Source organism: Macaca nemestrina, chromosome 11 (genome assembly GCF_043159975.1).
Source record: "Macaca nemestrina isolate mMacNem1 chromosome 11, mMacNem.hap1, whole genome shotgun sequence".
Classification (NCBI taxonomy): domain Eukaryota; kingdom Metazoa; phylum Chordata; class Mammalia; order Primates; family Cercopithecidae; genus Macaca; species Macaca nemestrina.
This window is the reverse complement of record NC_092135.1, coordinates 135,530,171-135,547,414: the sequence shown is the minus strand read 5'-3', so window position 1 is coordinate 135,547,414 and position 17,244 is coordinate 135,530,171. Positions and strand designations below refer to the sequence as shown.

The window sequence follows — 17,244 nt, the reverse complement described above, 5'->3', positions numbered from 1 at the left end:
TGTGCAGGGATCTTGGCAATAGGCACCATGTGTGGATCTTCTATCTCATGTCAGTGCTCACCAGAGGCCACCCAGGACAAAAAGGACACTGAATGAATGATTTCACCCATACTAGGTGATTTACCCTGTGGAGTCAGACTCTGTCCTTGGTCACCTCAATGTTCATGCCAGGGGTCCACGAGGGAGGCCATATGGTCTGACTATGTGGGTTCTATCTCACCAAGGCTGACCTAGCTACTTCTGTTGCTGAATATTTGACTGATGCTGAGCTCTTTACATGGCACCATCCCCTGAGAAGACCAATGAATCCCTTGGAGCTGGCGTAGATTTGGGGTATTTAGTGGGAGTCAGTGAGAGGTAGGTTGGAATGTGCTATTGAAAAGGACTTAGGATTTTGGTTCTGAAACAAAATGGGTAGACTCACTTTTCCCTACTCCTCCTTTCTAAGAACTAAATACCATGGAAATTATTTAACAGACAATGATAAAAGGACTCTGAAAGTCGGGTAGAAGAAGGTGGACTGGCCAGAGACCTCAGGACTGGAGGAAAGATAATATGGTGAGTTCCTTAGGCTTTTCTTTTTATCCCCCATGTAGCCTGGACTGGGTATCAGAGATGTCTGCAACCAGTGTCTCCAACAGGAGATATTCTTTAATGTTTTGTAATAATCTTTTATTATGTTTGAACATAATAACCAAATGACCAGGATACAATACAAACCCACCTGTCATACCAAGAATCAGAAAAAACACCCAAGTGAGAAAAGACAATAAATAGATGCTGATACTTCAATGCATCAGATGGTGGAATTATCTGGTAAAAATTTTAAAGCAGTTATTATAAATATGCTTCATAAATTAACATCAGTGCTTCAAAACCAATGCCATAAAAATGCCTCAACATCAATGTCAAGTCACTGATATACAGAACATCAATACTTAGAATCAGGAGACTGGGATGTCACACCCACTAGCTGTGTGACCTTGGGCAAGATTTCCAGCATTACTGGGCACTGATTTCTCTGTCTCCAGAGTGGAGGTTACATAGACTATGCAACAGCATACTGGCAGGTCCCGTTGGTTGTCCACCCAATAACCATGTCCCTTGTGTGCTAACAGAACCCTGACTCCAGGTAGAGGAGCAAGGACTTCCCCTAAAAATAGGCATTTTCCAGCCTCCCTTGCAGTGAAGATAGCCTGCATGGACACTTCTGGACATACGAAGTGCAAGAGGTTCCTGACCCTTCCAGAATAAACAGGAAACCCTTGTAGGAGGAGGCCCTTTACCTCCTGTCCTTTCCCCCTTCTTCCTGCCTGGATCTTGAGTCTGAGGTCTGCAGCTACAGCAAGTATCTGGCAACCAGAAGGAGACCAGCAATAGGATGGTAAGGATGGGGGATGGAAAGAAAGCCCAGTGTCCTGACACATTGTTGAGCTGTGCTCCCAAGCTGACAGGCGACTTCTGAACTCCTTGTTATGGGAGAAAAAGACACCCGCACATCTAGGCCACTGCCAGTTGCGTTTCCTGAGCTTGCAGCTGAATGCATTCCTAACTGATCGAATGAGGAAGATGAGGAGGAGGGTGCCAGCTGCAAGCCTTTCAATGCCAGGTGCTGTTCTAGCGAGTTTACGGGTTCGACCACACTTCATCCTCACAGCTACCAAATGAGGCAGATGCCAGTGTGGTCCCCACTTCAGAGAGGACTGAAGGGAGGCATGGGTCCTTGTCTGAGAGGTAGGCACAGTGAGTCAGCGGTGGAGTAGGAGTGTGTCCACAGCACTTCCGAGTGCCCGGCGTATTCACAAATGGCTCACAGGTTCTGTTGTTGTGGTTACCTTAGAGGATTTGTGTGTGCGCGCGTGTGTTTGTGTGTCAACACCTCTAAGATGGTGCCTATGGCGAGGGAATTCCCTTCCTCGCTTCCTGCATCCTTCCCCTGGGTCTACTACCTTTTGCCAGGGGCTGGGGCCATATGAAAAGATAAAGATCGAGGGCATCCTCCAAGGCTGATCCCGACATCCCCAGGACTGACGTACGGCCTCCAGACCAATGTCAGGATCCTCTCTGCCAAGAAAGGGGGTCCCCGGGCGGGCAGCGCCCACCCCCACTCGGGGCCCCGCCGGCTTCGGGCTGTTTCCCGCCGTGACTCCTCCGCTCCGGGAGGGGGCGACAGAGGCCGCCGGCTGCAGCCGGGCGCGCCGCCAAAGCTCCTGCCTGCAGGGCGGGCCGGGGTCCGGGGCGGTTCGTCCGCAGGGGGCGGCGACACCGAGCGCGGCTCCTGCCCGGCGTGGCCTCCGTTTCCCAGGCTTCTGAGCTCAGGGCCCCGGCCGGGCTTCGGGAGGGCCCCGCGCCGCCTTCCCGGAGCCCCGTCCTCCCCGCGCCGCCCCGGCCCTTCCCTCCGCCCCCCCGCGGCCCGGCCCCGCCTCGGAGCCTTTCTGGGCGCGGCCTGGGCGGCCCTGGGGTGGTTACAGCCCCGGCCGCAGTTCCGCGCGCCCCCGCGTCTGCGGTCCCCGGACCCCGAGACCCGAGATGTGCGCCCCCGGCTCTCCACCCCTTCCCGGGGACCCCGGGGCCTCTGAGCCCCGCGCCCAGGCACTGTCTCCTTGGAACTGGAGCCCCCCAGTCCCACGTCATGTTGCCGGGAGCCCCTCGTTACAGCAAGCGGCTGCCGGCAATCAGTGGCCACTAGGACCTTTACCCTGAACGCTGCGCACCCGTGGGGCAGCTCTCCGCCCCGCCCTTCTGTGGGATTCAAAGTCAAACCGCACTAAGCCATAAATAAGTGGTTGTGGGAATCCAGCGCTGGGCCCCTGCATCCAACAGACTTTATCCACAAATTACTTGAATGCCTTTTTGCGTGTTTAGTATCAAATTAAAAAAAATTCTCCACTCTTAATGCCCTGCCTGGCGTGTTGGTGGCCCAGGCCGCTTCGTGGTCAGCCCCTGGGGAATGGCTTTGCAGGAAGGCCTGCATCGCATTGCACCGTTGGGCTTTCTGCTCCCTAAGTTCTGCTAGGGGAGTCCCTGGGGTCGGGGAGCTGGAAGTGCTGGGATTTCCCACATCCCCAAACACAAGGTCAAGATCCCTGGACCATTGCCCATCCAAGCCCCAGGAACTTCAGGCCTGCAGAGGCCTCCAGGGACCCACCCACAGCCGCCTGGGGCTCTCCAGCCAGGGCTGCGCCCCCTTCCCAACCCCAACCCCAACCCCAGCAAGCACTACTGCTTGGGAAGGCCAAGCTCCCAGCTTGTCCTTTTCTGGCCTGAGCTACCCCTGGAGGCCTGGCCCCTGCCCCACTCTGGGGCCAAGCTGAAGGGCATCATTTCTGGCCACAGTTGCAGGGCAGAGGCTGGGGGCAGTCAGTGGGTGGGCCAGGTGGGCCGGGTGGGCCAGGGAAAGTTGCCAGGCTTTGTTTCTAACTGAGGGTAGGGGCGTAGATGAGCTGGACCTGGGCCTGCCATTTCCAAGGAAACTGGGAAACTGTGGGTGTCTCTGTCTGCGGCTTCTTCATGTCATGGGGTGTGTGGTTTCTGGAGCCGCCTATCAGCCTGACCAACTTGGGGCCGCTGTGGCTGTGGGAACATGTATCCTGAGTCCCAAGCCATTGAGTGAGGAAGCTGCAGAGAGCTTGGGAGGTGCTTCTTCTCACCAACCCTTCTCACCCAGCACCTCCTATCCGAGGACTTCCCTGGTGCTGCTGCTTCACCTGGGTCTGAGGTCTGAGGTCTGGACGCTCAGCCCTCATGGCCTGGGTTTTGCCCCATCTGGTCTGCCTGGTGCCCTGGCTCCACCCAACAGGACACTGAAGCGAGGGCACTGGGCTGCGAGACTTGGTAGCTGAAGGGCTCCGGCCTGAGGGCTAAGCCTAAGCTCTCTCCTCCTGGTTTCCAGTGGTTCCCCTGCATGTCCTTCTCTTGCCAGCCAGGATCTGGGCAGGAGAGAGGTGGCAGAGTTGCTGCCACGGGGAGCTCTGACAAAGGTGTGGCCAGAGTTAGGAAATAGGCAGGTGACATGCCTGGGGAGGGGCTGCAGTAAGAGCTGTTGCCGCCTCAGGCCTGAAAGACGCACGTGAGGGCTTGGTGTCTGGAATGTGGAGTGTGGAGCCTTGAGAGGTCCCCCAAGAGCTGTGGGGTCCAGGCAGCAGCAGCCACTGCAGGCAGGGAGGGAGACGGGGTCAATGCCAGGCTTCTCTCTTCCTGCTCCCCAGGCTCCTGCTGGGCCCCTCTTGGCTGAGCCCACTTGGAAGCTGGTGCCAAGAGGGCAGTTGGTGCAGGCTCTAGTGGCTGGTGTTCAGGATAGAACAGGGTGGTGAAGGCGGGTAGGGCATTGGGAGGGGCAGACAAGTGTCCTGCTGGGGGCTGCCACCACACTGCCCGGGTGGGTTTCTGAGTGTGCAGGAACCCTCTGTAGCCTGGGCTGCTGGGCTTTTGCGGCATTGTAAGTGCATCTTAAGGAGTAGCAGCCAGTGGTGTGAGACTCTACCACACCCCAGGCCATCTGACCACCCGGGCCACATGGGCTTCTGGGCTGGCCATCTGGGAGGCAAAGGGAGTCTGGGGAGCCTCCAAGGAGGAAGAAGTGCTTGACCCCTTTGCCTTCCACACCCAGGTGCCCAGCCCGGTGGTGTTCCAGCGGTAGCCCCAGTGCCCAGGACCACATCTACATGTGGTTGCCTCAGCAAACGCTGTTGTGTAAGCGATGGCCTGGACCTCCCTGCTAATTCTAAGAGAAAGGCCCATCTTCAGGTGTGGGGGAGCGGGGCAGGCCTGGGGCTCCTCAGGGGATGGGGTGCAGCACCCAAAGCCCTGCAAGTGGGGGGCCCTGCCCTGGCCTCAGGTGAAGCCCAGCCTCTGTCCCAGGCCCCGACAACAATCTCCTGCCCTCTCTGCACCCTGAGCGACAACCACGTGATGCTAATACGGCTCCCTGATGTTGAGCCCTTCCGCTGTGTGCAGCCCTGCACCCCACGACAACCCTGGGGGACAGGCGCTGTTATTAACATCCCATCTGTGAGAAAAAAAAGACTGCAAGGGAGGCTAAATGTGAGTTAAGCGACTTTACAAAGGTCACTGGACAATGTCGGTGGAGCCGCGGCTCCTGCTCAGGCCTCTGAGAGCAGACGTTGGCCTCTGTGCCTCTCTGCTTCTCCTAGAAGGTCAGGCAACTGAGGTCCCTGCAGTGGCCCTGGGGAAGACATGGCTGAGTCCCAATTTGATGATGCACCAGGCCCTTGGGCAGAGCCACCTTGGCTGCTTCATGCATCGGGACAAGTCCTTCTCGAATACCCTTCCTTCGAGACCGTCTTCTAACTGCCACCATAGACCTGCCCCAGGCCCCCACACCCCTGCCTAAAATGCACCTCTAAGCAGTCCTAACAGTCTGCTGTTCAGGTGTCTGGAATGGGCCCCTGAACAGTCCTGTGCCTACAATGAACCCTGAGTGGTGCTGTCCCTGGAATGCACCCATAAACAGTCCTGTGCCTGGAACACACGCCTGAGCAGTCCTGTGCCTGCAATCAACTCCTGAACAGTGCTGTGCCTGTAATATACCCATAAACAGTCCCATGTCTGTGATGCACCCGTAAATAGTCCTCTGCTTCTCTTCTCTCCCCTCTGGCCAAACGTCCACCTCACCCTGCGGACATCCCTCCAGCCCTAGCTCTGCTGCGCTGAGCCCTCAGTGCCAGGTCTCCCTCTCATTCCTCAGGTGGCTCCTTTGGCCTTGCAGTATACCAGGCCATCCTCAGGAGCTGGCTTCAGGGCAATGGTGACAGGTCTGACCCCGCATTCAGTGCTTTCTCAGGGGGCTCATTCGGGAAGGGAGAGAAAAAGCATCGTCCCAAAGGGCCAATGTTTCAGGAGCCGATGACCCTGCAGGCCTCTGTGGCTCCAGCTGCTTCACTGGGCTCTTAGGAGCTGCTTCCCTCTAAGCCTGGGGGCATTCACCCAGGAGGCCTTAAAAGGCAGGTCTCCCCAAGCCAGCTGGGGTGGGGACTGCTTGTGCTACCTGCTTGGTCCCTCGGCCTTCTGATTCCCTCTACTGGCCAGAGCAGGTTACTGGGGATGACTGTGCAAGCTGAGGGACCCAGAGTCACACACACACTCAAGACAAGAGCCATTGGGGCCAGGCCTGCATGCCGGCTTTGCAGCAGGGGACTGTCCCTGTTTTGAATGTGTCCATCTAGCCGGCTCTGCTCTGAGACCTCCCTGTTTCTACCTTGCTCAGCTTGAGTGACTCCCGGGTGGCCCCATCTGACTTCCCATAGTGTCTGAGACGCACATAATCACAGATTTCTTCCGAACAGACTTACGTGGCATAACTTAATGCTCTAATGTTTACATTGTTTTGCTAAACGGCTTGCCATGTCTTTGGGTATATGGTTTCAAGCCAATGGTCTTTGGAAGAAATCAACGTCTCCGCTTGATTTCTCAGGAAGAATGATTTCAGACGTCTGGATGCTGGAGTCAGCAATGATTCTGCCAAAACATCTGAGTGTAAAATCCGGATGGAAGTTTGCTGGTCTGGGGAGCCCTCCTCCTGCATGGGCTTCCCAAGTCGGGGGCATTAGCCCACCAGGTGCACCCATGCTCAGTGCAGAGCCCTGATAGGGCAGCCTGGTGCGTGAGCTCTGTCCGGGAGGAGGCTCAGCTGCAGGCACTCACCTTGCACTCACTCTCAGACACAGTTGGAAACAAAGATCTGAGATTGTTTAGAAACTGAACAGTAGCTTACCTGCTAAGAGGAGTTCATTCTAGGAAACCTAGAGAAGATTATAAAATCCCGTAGCTACATGTCTTCTTTAAGGTACCATCTTGAGTGAAGCATTTGTAGTGTTATGAGTGTGTTGTTTAATTTGTTTCTTTTCCTTTGGTCCTCTGAATATTGATCAAAGTGGAAAATTCTCGCCTTCCGGCCTTTCTAAGGATTTCCATCATTGTCGCAGTTGTATTGCTAAGGAGACTTATTGCTAGTGTGACCTTTCTTCCTCTCCTCTTTTCCTCCCCTCCCCTCTCCTCCCATCCCCTCCCCTCCCTTCCCTTCCCTTCCCTTCCCTTCCCTTCCCTTCCCTTCTCTCTTTTCCCCTACCCATTTTTATGACAAGAATCAAACAGTATTCAAGTCATTGCCCCTTCCTCAACTATCTGGACAGCCAAAGCTGCAGCTGCTGTTGGCTGAGTGGAGTCATTTCCCATAAGAGCCTGCATTGCCAGGGGAGCAGCTGGTAGCAAGGGTCCAGCCTCCTGCAGTGAAGGCAGTAGGGACAACAGTGCAGAACCAGGCAAAGGTCACCCAGGTGGAAGTCAAGGGCCACCTGTGCCTGTGGCTTGTGGCCCATTCTTCTTCCATCTGAATCAAGGTTGTATCAGTGTCATCAAGCCAGTTTCTCCTGGGCTGGAACTCTCTCTATCCTGCTAGGAAGCAGGGAGGTGAGGTCCAACTGGGTTGAAGAAACTGGGATTTTATTCACCTATACCCTGTCTGTCATTGATTGAGGCTGGGTGAGCTCCTGCAGTTGGGAAAGATGCCTGAGACAGAGTCTGAGTGTTACCACTCAGTAGCCTGGGTCACCTGTAGGACGTGTAGGAGAAATGCAGTGTCGACAACATCTGCTTGTTGCAGCTCCTCCGTGTGCCTCGTGTCCCTGGGGCTGCTCCAGCCCCCTGGCCAGGGCCTCTCCTGGAATGTCTTGCCCTATGTGCCAGATGCCCTGCTCCTTATGATGAGAGCCCTACCCCTGATACCACTGACCTGTGAAAGGCAAGAACCTGCTGAGCTTTTTCTATTCCCTTCCCTGCTGTGCAAGGGTCGAGCCCCACCCTTTGTCGTCTCTCTAGCAGTGGTTGGATTCAGGACCACCTGTTGCGAATTTCTTGACTCTGACTTGTACTGGAGCTCTCACAGGATCTTCAAAGGATTGGTAATACGGTTTGGCTGTGTCCCCATCCAAACCTCATCTCGAATTGTAGTTCCCATAATCCTCACATGTTGTGGGAGGAACCAGGTGGAGATAATTGAATCATGTGGGCGGTTTCCCCCATCCCGTTCTCGTGATAGTAAGTTGGTTCTCAGGAGAGCTGATGGTTTCATAAGGGGCTTCCTCCTTCGCTCGGCACTTTTCCTTGCTGCTGCCATGTGGAGAAGGATATGTTTGCTTCCCCTTCTGCCATGATTGTAAGTTTCCTGAGGCCTCCCCAGCCATGCTGAACTGTGAGTCAATTAAACTTCTTTCCTATATAGAGTACCCAGTCTCCAGTATGTCTTTACTAGCAGCGTGAGAGCAGACTAACAGGATGGGAGATAAGTTAAAATTTTAGTTCAGATTATTTTGTTTTCTTAAAAATGAATGGTTTATGACATTAAGGGCACAATAATCAAAACTGTGAGGTACTGGTAGAGGGATAGACATGTAGTTCCATGGAATAAAATAGAAGACCCAGAAACAGACCTACACAAATATACCCAACTAATACTTAACAAAGGTATAAGGGCAATCTGATGGAGGAAAGGCTGCCTTTTAAACAAATGGTGTTGGTGAGGGGCAAAAATATAAACTTCAACTTCAGCCTTGCACATTATATAAAATTAACCCCAAATGGATTACAGACTTGCATTTAAACCGTGAAAACACTAAACTTTTAGGGAAAAAAAAATAGGAGAAAATAGTTTGGACCAAGGGCTAGGTGAAGAGGTAGTTGTCTGACTTGATACCACAGGCACAATTAAAAAGGCACAATCCAAAAGTGGATATATTGGACATCAAAACTCACAGGTCTTGCTCTGTGAAAGACTCTGTTATGAGGATGAAAAGCAAAGCCACACCTTGGGAGAACATATTTGCAAACCACATATGCAACAAAGGATTAGTATCTGGAATATATAAAGAACTCTTAAAATTCAACAGTTAAAAAAATCCAAACAGTTTCATTAGAAAACAGGCTAAGGACATGAACAGGTATTTCACCAAAGATAATACACAGCTTGCAAATAAGCTCATGAAAAAATATTCAACACCATTAACTATTAGGCAGAAGCAAACTAAAACCACAATAAGCTATCACTATGTACCCATAAAAATGGCTAAAATAAAAAAATAGTGTTAATACCAAATGTTAGCAAGGATGTAGAGAACCTGGATCACTTATACATTGCTGATAGAAATGTAGGATGGTACAGCTCCTCTGGAAAAGAGTACGGCAGTTTCTTACAAGCCCTCACCATATGGCCCAGCCATCGCACTATTGGGTATATATTCCAAAAATTCGAAAACTAAGTGTTCACACAGAAACTTGTATATAAATGTTCATAGAAGCTTTATTTATATTAATACTAGCCCCCAATGGAAACAACTCAAATGTCCTTCAGTAGGTGAAAGGCTGAACAAACTTTGGTACATCTGTATTTCAAAGTACTACTCAGCAATGGAAAGGAAAAGGCCATGGATGCATTCAACAGGTTGGATGATCTCAGGGGAGTTACACTGAGTGAAAAAAGGCAGTCTCAAAAGGTCATCTGTTGCATGATTCCATTTATGCAGCATTCTTGTAGTGAAAAATTTATAGAGATGCAGAATAACAGATTAGCAGTTGCCAAGGGTTAGGGACAGGGAAAGAAGGAGTAGCTGTGGCTATGAGAGTAGCATGAGGGATCCTTGTGACAGACCATTCTGTATCTTGACTGTGGTGGTGTCACAAGAATGTACATGTGATAAAATTACATAGAACTAAACACACACACACACAAACATACCATGAGCACACATAAAACTGGTGAAATCCAAACAAGGTCCATGGTCCATATCAAGATCAATTTTTTGATTGTGATATTGTGCTACAGTTATGCAAGATGTTGCCACTGAGGAAACCAAGTAAAGGGTATATAAGGTCTCTCTGTATTATTTCTTACAACTGCATGTGCGTCTACAAGTATCTCAAAGTAAAAAGTTTAAAAATGGGTTGTAAGAGAAATGAAGCCTTGTACACAAATGTTCATAGCATAATTGCCCACAGATGGAAACCATGCAAATATCTGTCAATAGGTGACTAGGTAAACAAATTATGGTATATTCAGGCAATGGGATACTATGCTGCAATAAATAGCATAAACTGAAGATTCGCAGAGCACCTTGGGTGGATCTCATAGACACTATCCTCAGTGAAAGAAGCCAGACACAGAAAAGTACATAGAATCTGGTTCCATTTATATGAAACTCTAGAGGAGACCAGCCTAATTTACAGTTTAGATAGGTAGTTGTCTGCAGCTGGAGTTGGGAGGTTGACAAAGAAAGGGCACGAGGGGTCATTTTTGGGTGATGGAAATGTTCTCTATCTTCATGGAGGTGGTGGGTACATGGTTTTTTTTTTTTTTTTTGGTTGTTGTTTTATTTTTTTATTTTATCTATTTTTTTTGAGACAAAGTCTTGCTCTGTTTACAAGGCTGGAGTGCAGTGGCACCATCTGGGCTCATTTCAACCTCCGCCTCCCAGGTTCAAGTGATTCTCCTGCCTCAGCCTCCTGAGTAGCTGGGATTACAGGTGCGCACCACCACACCCAGCTAATTTTTGTATTTTTAGTAGAGACAGGGTTTCACCATGTTGGTCAGGCTGGTCTTGAACTCCTGCCTTGTGATCCACCCACCTCGGCCTCCCAAAGTGCTGGGATTACAGGCGTGAGCCACCGTGCTCAGCCAGGTACATGTTTTTATGCATTTGTTGAAACTCATCAAAATGTATACTTCATGTACATAGGTGTACATATTTGTCAAAATTCATTGAAATGTACACTTAAAATGAGTGCAGTTTTTGGATACAAATTATATCTGATTAAAAAGAAAAGGTTATTCAAAATTCAAGCGGGAGGTTTTTGGCCCTGTTGCTAGCCCTGGTTACAAATGTCAGTGTTAGAACATAGTTTCCCATGTTCCATTGACGACTGGATGAGATTTATCTCTTCAAAGATTTCTCTGTATTTTGTAGATAAGTTAACTCATCCCAGCTGGGCCTTAACAAGCCCATCCACTGTGACTCATATGGTTAATGATCTATTTAAAAGTGTCCACGGGGAAGAGACTTTTGGCACTGGAATTATATACATCAGTTTTTTGAGGTTAGGCCCTATTCTTGTTTATGTCTCAACTCAAGCGGAGTTCCTTTAGGATGAAATCAAGATGTAATTTAGATGATGTTTTACTAAAGAGTAGCTTGCTGTGGCGGCTCTGGCGTGCACCACTTGGATCTCCCTCCAAGAAAGAACTTGCTGAAAGCTGGAGGAGTATGTTAGCCAGTGTAACCGCCGGAGGGATTCCTCCTGTTCCCTGCACAAAGAAAGACGATGGCACTGTAGGAAAGAAGGAGTTTAATAGACGTGAGGCTGGCCACACCATGTGGGAGACAGAGTTAGTACTCAAATCACTCTCCTCCAAAGCTCCTAGGTTGGGGGTGTTCAAAGGCAGTTTTGGGGGAAGCGGTGGGGGCGACCAGGGTTGCTGCTGATAGGTTGAAGTGGAGATGAAATCAGAGGGGTTGAAGCTGTCCTCCTGTGTGCTGCATTGCTTCTGGGTGGGGCCACGGGAGTGGGGTTCAGGGGTCCAGGTGGAGCTAGGGGTGTCTGACATGAAACAAACAAACAAACCCTGAACAGGTATCTCCAAAGGCCAATCTACAATACAATCTGCAGGAGTAATTGCAGAAGTTGCATATCCTATGACCTCCTGAATAATTGCTTGCCATTGTGAGTAGCATGATGAAATCTTGTGCCATCCAGTTCCATCCCACTGTGGATGTGAATCATCTCCTTGTCCAGCACATCCACCCTGTGTATGCTACCCCCGACCCGTCACTCAGTTAGTAGCCATCTGCGTTATCAGATCAACTATTGCTGTGTCGCAGTGCTTGTAAACCCCGTTTTACTTAATAATGGCTCCAAAGCAAGAGTAGTGATGGTGGCCTGTTTTTGTAATTGTTCTGTTTTATTATTAGTTATTGCTGTTAATCTCGTATTGTTCCTAATTTATAAATTACACTTTATCATAGGTATATATATATAGGAAAAAAACAGTATGTATAAGGTTTGGTACTATCTGCTATTTCAGACATCCACTGGGGTCTTGGAATGTACCCCCCTTGGATAAAGAGGTCTACTTTATTTCAAATAGAGGACATGATACAGAGAAGTATTTATACAGGTGGTGGAAAGAGATAAGAAGCTAAATGCAGACAGAACAGGCAATGAAGACAATAGTAAGAACAGGAAGTTCCTCTCTTCTCAGGCCTGGAGGGATAAAGCTGGAGAAGATGCGGTAGAATCCAGGACCTGGGGCTGTCTGGAGGAAGCTGGAGTCATTGCAGGCATGTCTGGGGGCAGGTAGAACCCCAGAGGGATGCATCAGGGGAGATGGAGCTATGGGGGAGATGCAGCCACTGCCTCAGGTGCTACCTAAGCAGAGAGGCAGACACACACACACACACACACACACACCCCACACACACACAGAAAGGGAGAGAGAGAGAGAGAGAGGAGAGAGAAACACCCCAACCTTCTCCTTGCCTGTCGCCCTCCAGTCTTCCACCAGTGCCTGCCCTGTCTAAACTTACCGAGAAGCCAGGAGACAGTGAGGCCTGGGAACCATATTTTCCTTCAATGCAGAGCAGAGGAAGGACAGGTCAGGATGTGAATCTGAAAGAAAACAGGGAAATGACCCAGGTGCTTTTTCCAAAACTTCTTTTCTGCGAATTCACTAAAAACATCATTAGGATTCCAGCTAGGTGGCTGGGTGGATAGATGGAGAGATGGATTGAAACGTGATAAAGAAAAGGTGTCGTGAAATGTTAATGGCAGAATCCTGATGGTGAGATTCCTGCAATTTTGCTGTATGGTTGGGCATTTTCATAATAAACTATTGTTTAAAATAAACGTCTTTAAGTAGAATTTTTATCTTTCCATGGAAAGAGGCAGGCAAGCCTCTGGCACAGCCACTTCTCAAGAGAGCACAGTTGCACAGCCTTTTCTTTCTCCTTGCCAAGAAAACAGTGAGGGGCAGTGGAACTCCCAGGGTCTGCAGTATCGGTGATCTGCCTTCCGTCCTGATGGGACCAGAGGTTGTGTGCCCACGGGCAGGCTTCAGTCCAGGATGCGCTATGTGTGGCTCACCTATTGTTTCACAACTTTTGAGATAGATACTCGCATGTCAAAATCTGAAAACTTCTCATACGAACACAGATATCCAGCTTTTCTTTGAAAACAAAAGATTGGACAGCATCAGGCCTGCATGTCTTCGTCGTGACAGCTGTGTGCAGCTGAGCGAGCTGAGCACACCCTTTCCAGTTCACCACCGCCTCCACCGCTCCCTGTATCTATTGTATCACGCCTGGCCCACTTTCCTCATTTAGATTTCCTACGTGGTCCCCGAAAACATTTGAATTTAGAACCCTGGATTCATGAGACCACTTCTATTTATAATGAGCACTACAACTATCCCTTCAAGGCACTGCTTCCTAAGTATCTTAGTATTCCTAACTATCCCTTCAAGGCCATGCTTCACGAGTTCATCCATGAGCCCTCTTTTGTGGCTTGCCATATCCATGTGCCAACACTACTTGGTTAAAACTTTAAAAACAGATTCTCTTAGAGTCAAAGCCTGTTTTTCCGGTTTCCTAAGTAGTAATTCCCAGAAGACCAAGAGTTTGGTGTGCTTAATAGGTTTTTTTCCCCTAACGCAAAACAAAACCTGCTTGCAGCTAAACCCTCAGAGATCATCTCTTGCACTCTGGTGACACCTGCACCTCCTCCCAGGCAACACGATTTGTGTGCCCAGGAAGACTGACCCTGTCTTATTAGTGTGGCCATCCTCTCCCCAGATGGCCTTGCTGAGTTACACTTCACCGATCCTAGGCCATCTATGCTTCTGCTGTGCTAGGCTGCCTTTCTTGTAAATCTCTGAGCCTCAGAGCATGTGGAGTGGCCTCTGAAGTCCCCACCACTCCAAGAGCTACCTGGTTCTTGCCCATTCTGAGTCCTGGTCCTTCCATGCCTCCTTGGATTCAGGACATCCTCAGTTTGCTTAAGTTTGCTCAAGTTCATTTCTGTTGCTTGTACATAGAAACCTTTAACCAGTTCAAGGTATAAGTCATTCATCATGGATAGGGTGTGTGGTGGGAGGTAGGGACACGGCTGGGGGGTAGACAGAGGCTAGGGATGAGAGGATCTTCTGTGTCACACTTAATATTAATAATTTCCTCTCTCAAGAAACCAACAACTAGTAGGAATCATCGTGTTATGCCAACGATGGAAATAGGAATCAGAACAACAGCAGCAACAATAACAACACCCACATTTAGCAAGCATGTACCATGAGTCCGGCATGCATATCATCTCATTTAATGGTCATAAGAACACCCTGAGGAAGCTACACTGACTCTGCTATTTCACGGGTGAGAAAAATGATATTCAGAGAAGTTGAGCTACACAAGTAATGCCCCACAGCTGCAAGTGATGGAGTCAGTGCCCAGTCCCAGGTCCGTTTGACGCCCATGTCCACACACTTCATGACTTGCTGTTTGCAGGCTTTTGATGCTGAGTCATTTCCTGTCTTTTGGTGAATTAATCCCAGTCCCTTCCATCTTCACTGATAGGTCAAGTGGCTTTGTTATCCTTGGATTTCCCTCTGGGTTCTCCACCTTTGCTCTAATATAGCATCCTGAATTGGGCACAGTGTTGTGAAAAGAGCATACAAACTGACTTGCCCAATGTGGCCAATTTTGGCTCCCATAATGATGCTGTGTGTTCTCCTTCACTAGGTGGGAACCAGCAGTTACGCAAGCAGCCTCCACCCTTCAGAGGAATGAATTCCTCTCCATTCCGGCCAATACCACAGAATACTCTGGAAAGAAGATGAGAGGTTGGTGTTCTGATGTTACTAAGCCCTCATTTTCTGGCTCAGTAACGCCCACTGACTTTTACAACCAGAAGGGCTCTGTACATGATGTATTCTCCAAACCCATCCTAGAGCAAGCAAGAAGGTGGGTTGGTTATGCTGTCCTCCGCGGGAGGCTGTCCCAGTTTACACTCCCACCAACAGAGTATGGGAATCTCTGCATATGCTGGGTTCGTTCCGCAAAGGAAATAGATGAGGGAGCAGAGACAGTTAAGGCCAACCAAATAGTCACACACTCCTCTAACTTCCAAGCTTTCCTCATAGTCAAGTGGGGATCACATGGTTATTCTGGTCAATGGAATGTGAGTGGAAGTGATATGTCACTTCTGGGCAGAGGCATTTGAAAGGCATTGTACTTCCTCCAGCTCTCTCTCTCTCTTTTCCTCTGCCATGATGCCTTTGGAGACCACAGGCTCCAAATGATACTAGCTGTAAGATGGAGGAGGCCACTGGCCTGCCCAGGACTAACTTGAATGAGTATGGCAGCTGGTCTTCAAAGAGGGCCTCGCTGAACCACGTCTCCTGATATTCACACCCTTGTGTCATGCCCTTTTGTGTTGAATCTGAGGTGGCCCTCTGATACCCTTGAACCAATAGAATATGGCAAAAGAGATGCTGTGCCAGTTATGGATCCAAGATGGATCCAAGCCTTAAGAAGTCCTGGTAGCTTTTTCACTTTTGGGAGCCTTAATCTGCCTTATATGAAGTGTGGCTGACCTTACCAAGTTGGAAGAGAGAAGACCTGAGAGGACACGGAGACAGAAGATGCTCAGCTATCTTAGTGTTCTCGCCATTCCTGTCAAGGTACCAAGTGTGTGAGTGAACCATCTTGGATTTTCCAGCCCAGTTGAGGTCTTAAGGGACTGCATCACCAGCCAACATTCTGTGGAGCAGAAGAACCACAGAGCAGAACCCGCCTAACCCACAGAATCATGAGAGATAATAGAATGGTGGTTGTTTTGTACCAGTAAATCTTAGAATGTTTTGCCTATAGCAATAGACAACCAATGCAGTAAGAGAGTAGCTGATGACATTTTGGCTACTATGACTTGGCGGTTTGTTGGAACAGTTAGTGTCTGTTTCCTTGAGGTAGCAGATGACTAGTGCATTATACCGATCAAGAGATAGCCTTGAGCTCAGGCAAAGATGTAAAGACTGGAAGAATGTGCAGACACAGCAGTTGCTCTCCTCATTGCCTGATTGAGTAGAAAAGGAGACTGAGAGCAGAGAAGTGACAGTGACTTTGAGAATCCCAGCCTGTGACCATGAGAGGGTTCATGGTTTTAATGAGGGCAAGGGACCCAGGAACAGGAGTGAGTCTGCTTGAGGTAAGAAACTAGAAAAAGAGGGCATTTGAGTTTTGGATCTAAGGTGCTGATGGGCTCTCAATAGGAAAGTAACCATCAGGTAGAGGGCATTTAACTTTGCTGCTCAGACGAGAGGTCAAGGCTGGACGTAAGAGGGGAAGTGAGAGCTCAATCCATGAGAGAATGACACCCGTGGAGAGGGTGGAGGGAAAGGGAGAAGGCAGAGGTATAGTCATGGAGAATGCCTTCATGGAATTGGCATCTGGGGAGCTAGCAATCAGGGAGGGAGACCAAAGAAGAGCTGAGACAAAGAGATAATTCCTCAGAGCCTGGGGTCAGAGAATTTCACTTAGTGATCGGGAGTCAGTGGTATCAAAGCCTGTGGTAGTGCTAAGACGGGCACTGGCAGCAGAACCCCAGACTCAAGCCAGAGGCAATGGTGAGCAAAAAGTATTTGATCTTCATCTATCCATCTGTCTATCCCTTCATTTGTCCATTCATTCACCGATTCACCCATTTACCCATTCACCCATGCACCCATCCATCCACCCATTCACCCACCCACTCATTCACCCATTCACTCATCTACCCAGCCACTCATCCACCCATTCACCCACCCACTCATTCACCCATTCACTCATCTACCCAGCCACTCATCCACCCATTCACCCACCCACTCATTCACCCATTCACTCATCTACCCAGCCACTCATCCACCCATTCACCCACCCACTCATTCACCCATTCACTCATCCACCCATCCATCCACCCATCCAACCCATCCACCCATTCACCCACTCATCCATCCATCTACCCATCCATCCATTCATATATCCATCCATCCATCCATCCATCCATCCATCCATCCATCCACCCATCCACCCACCCACCCACCCACCCATCAACCCATCTGCCCATCTGTCCACCCATCCATCTAACAAATCCTTGTCAGAGCCTGCCATGGGCCAGGAATGGGTATCGTATTAGGATGCAAAGCAGATGAGGTTC

The 17,244-nt window shown here is 49.6% G+C and overlaps 1 protein-coding gene across 1 annotated transcript in view; it reads left to right on the top strand.

Annotated features, from left to right (window-relative positions):
* The first annotated feature begins 741 nt into the window (after nucleotides 1-741).
* Nucleotides 742-17,244, top strand: part of LOC105473841 (collagen type VI alpha 3 chain) — a 151,243-nt gene continuing 134,740 nt past the window's right edge. Inside the window, exons 1-2 of the mRNA XM_071073645.1 lie at nucleotides 742-816; nucleotides 14,793-14,893. The gene's annotated coding sequence lies outside the window, so the exon portion shown is untranslated. The remainder of the gene's footprint in view (nucleotides 817-14,792; nucleotides 14,894-17,244) is intronic.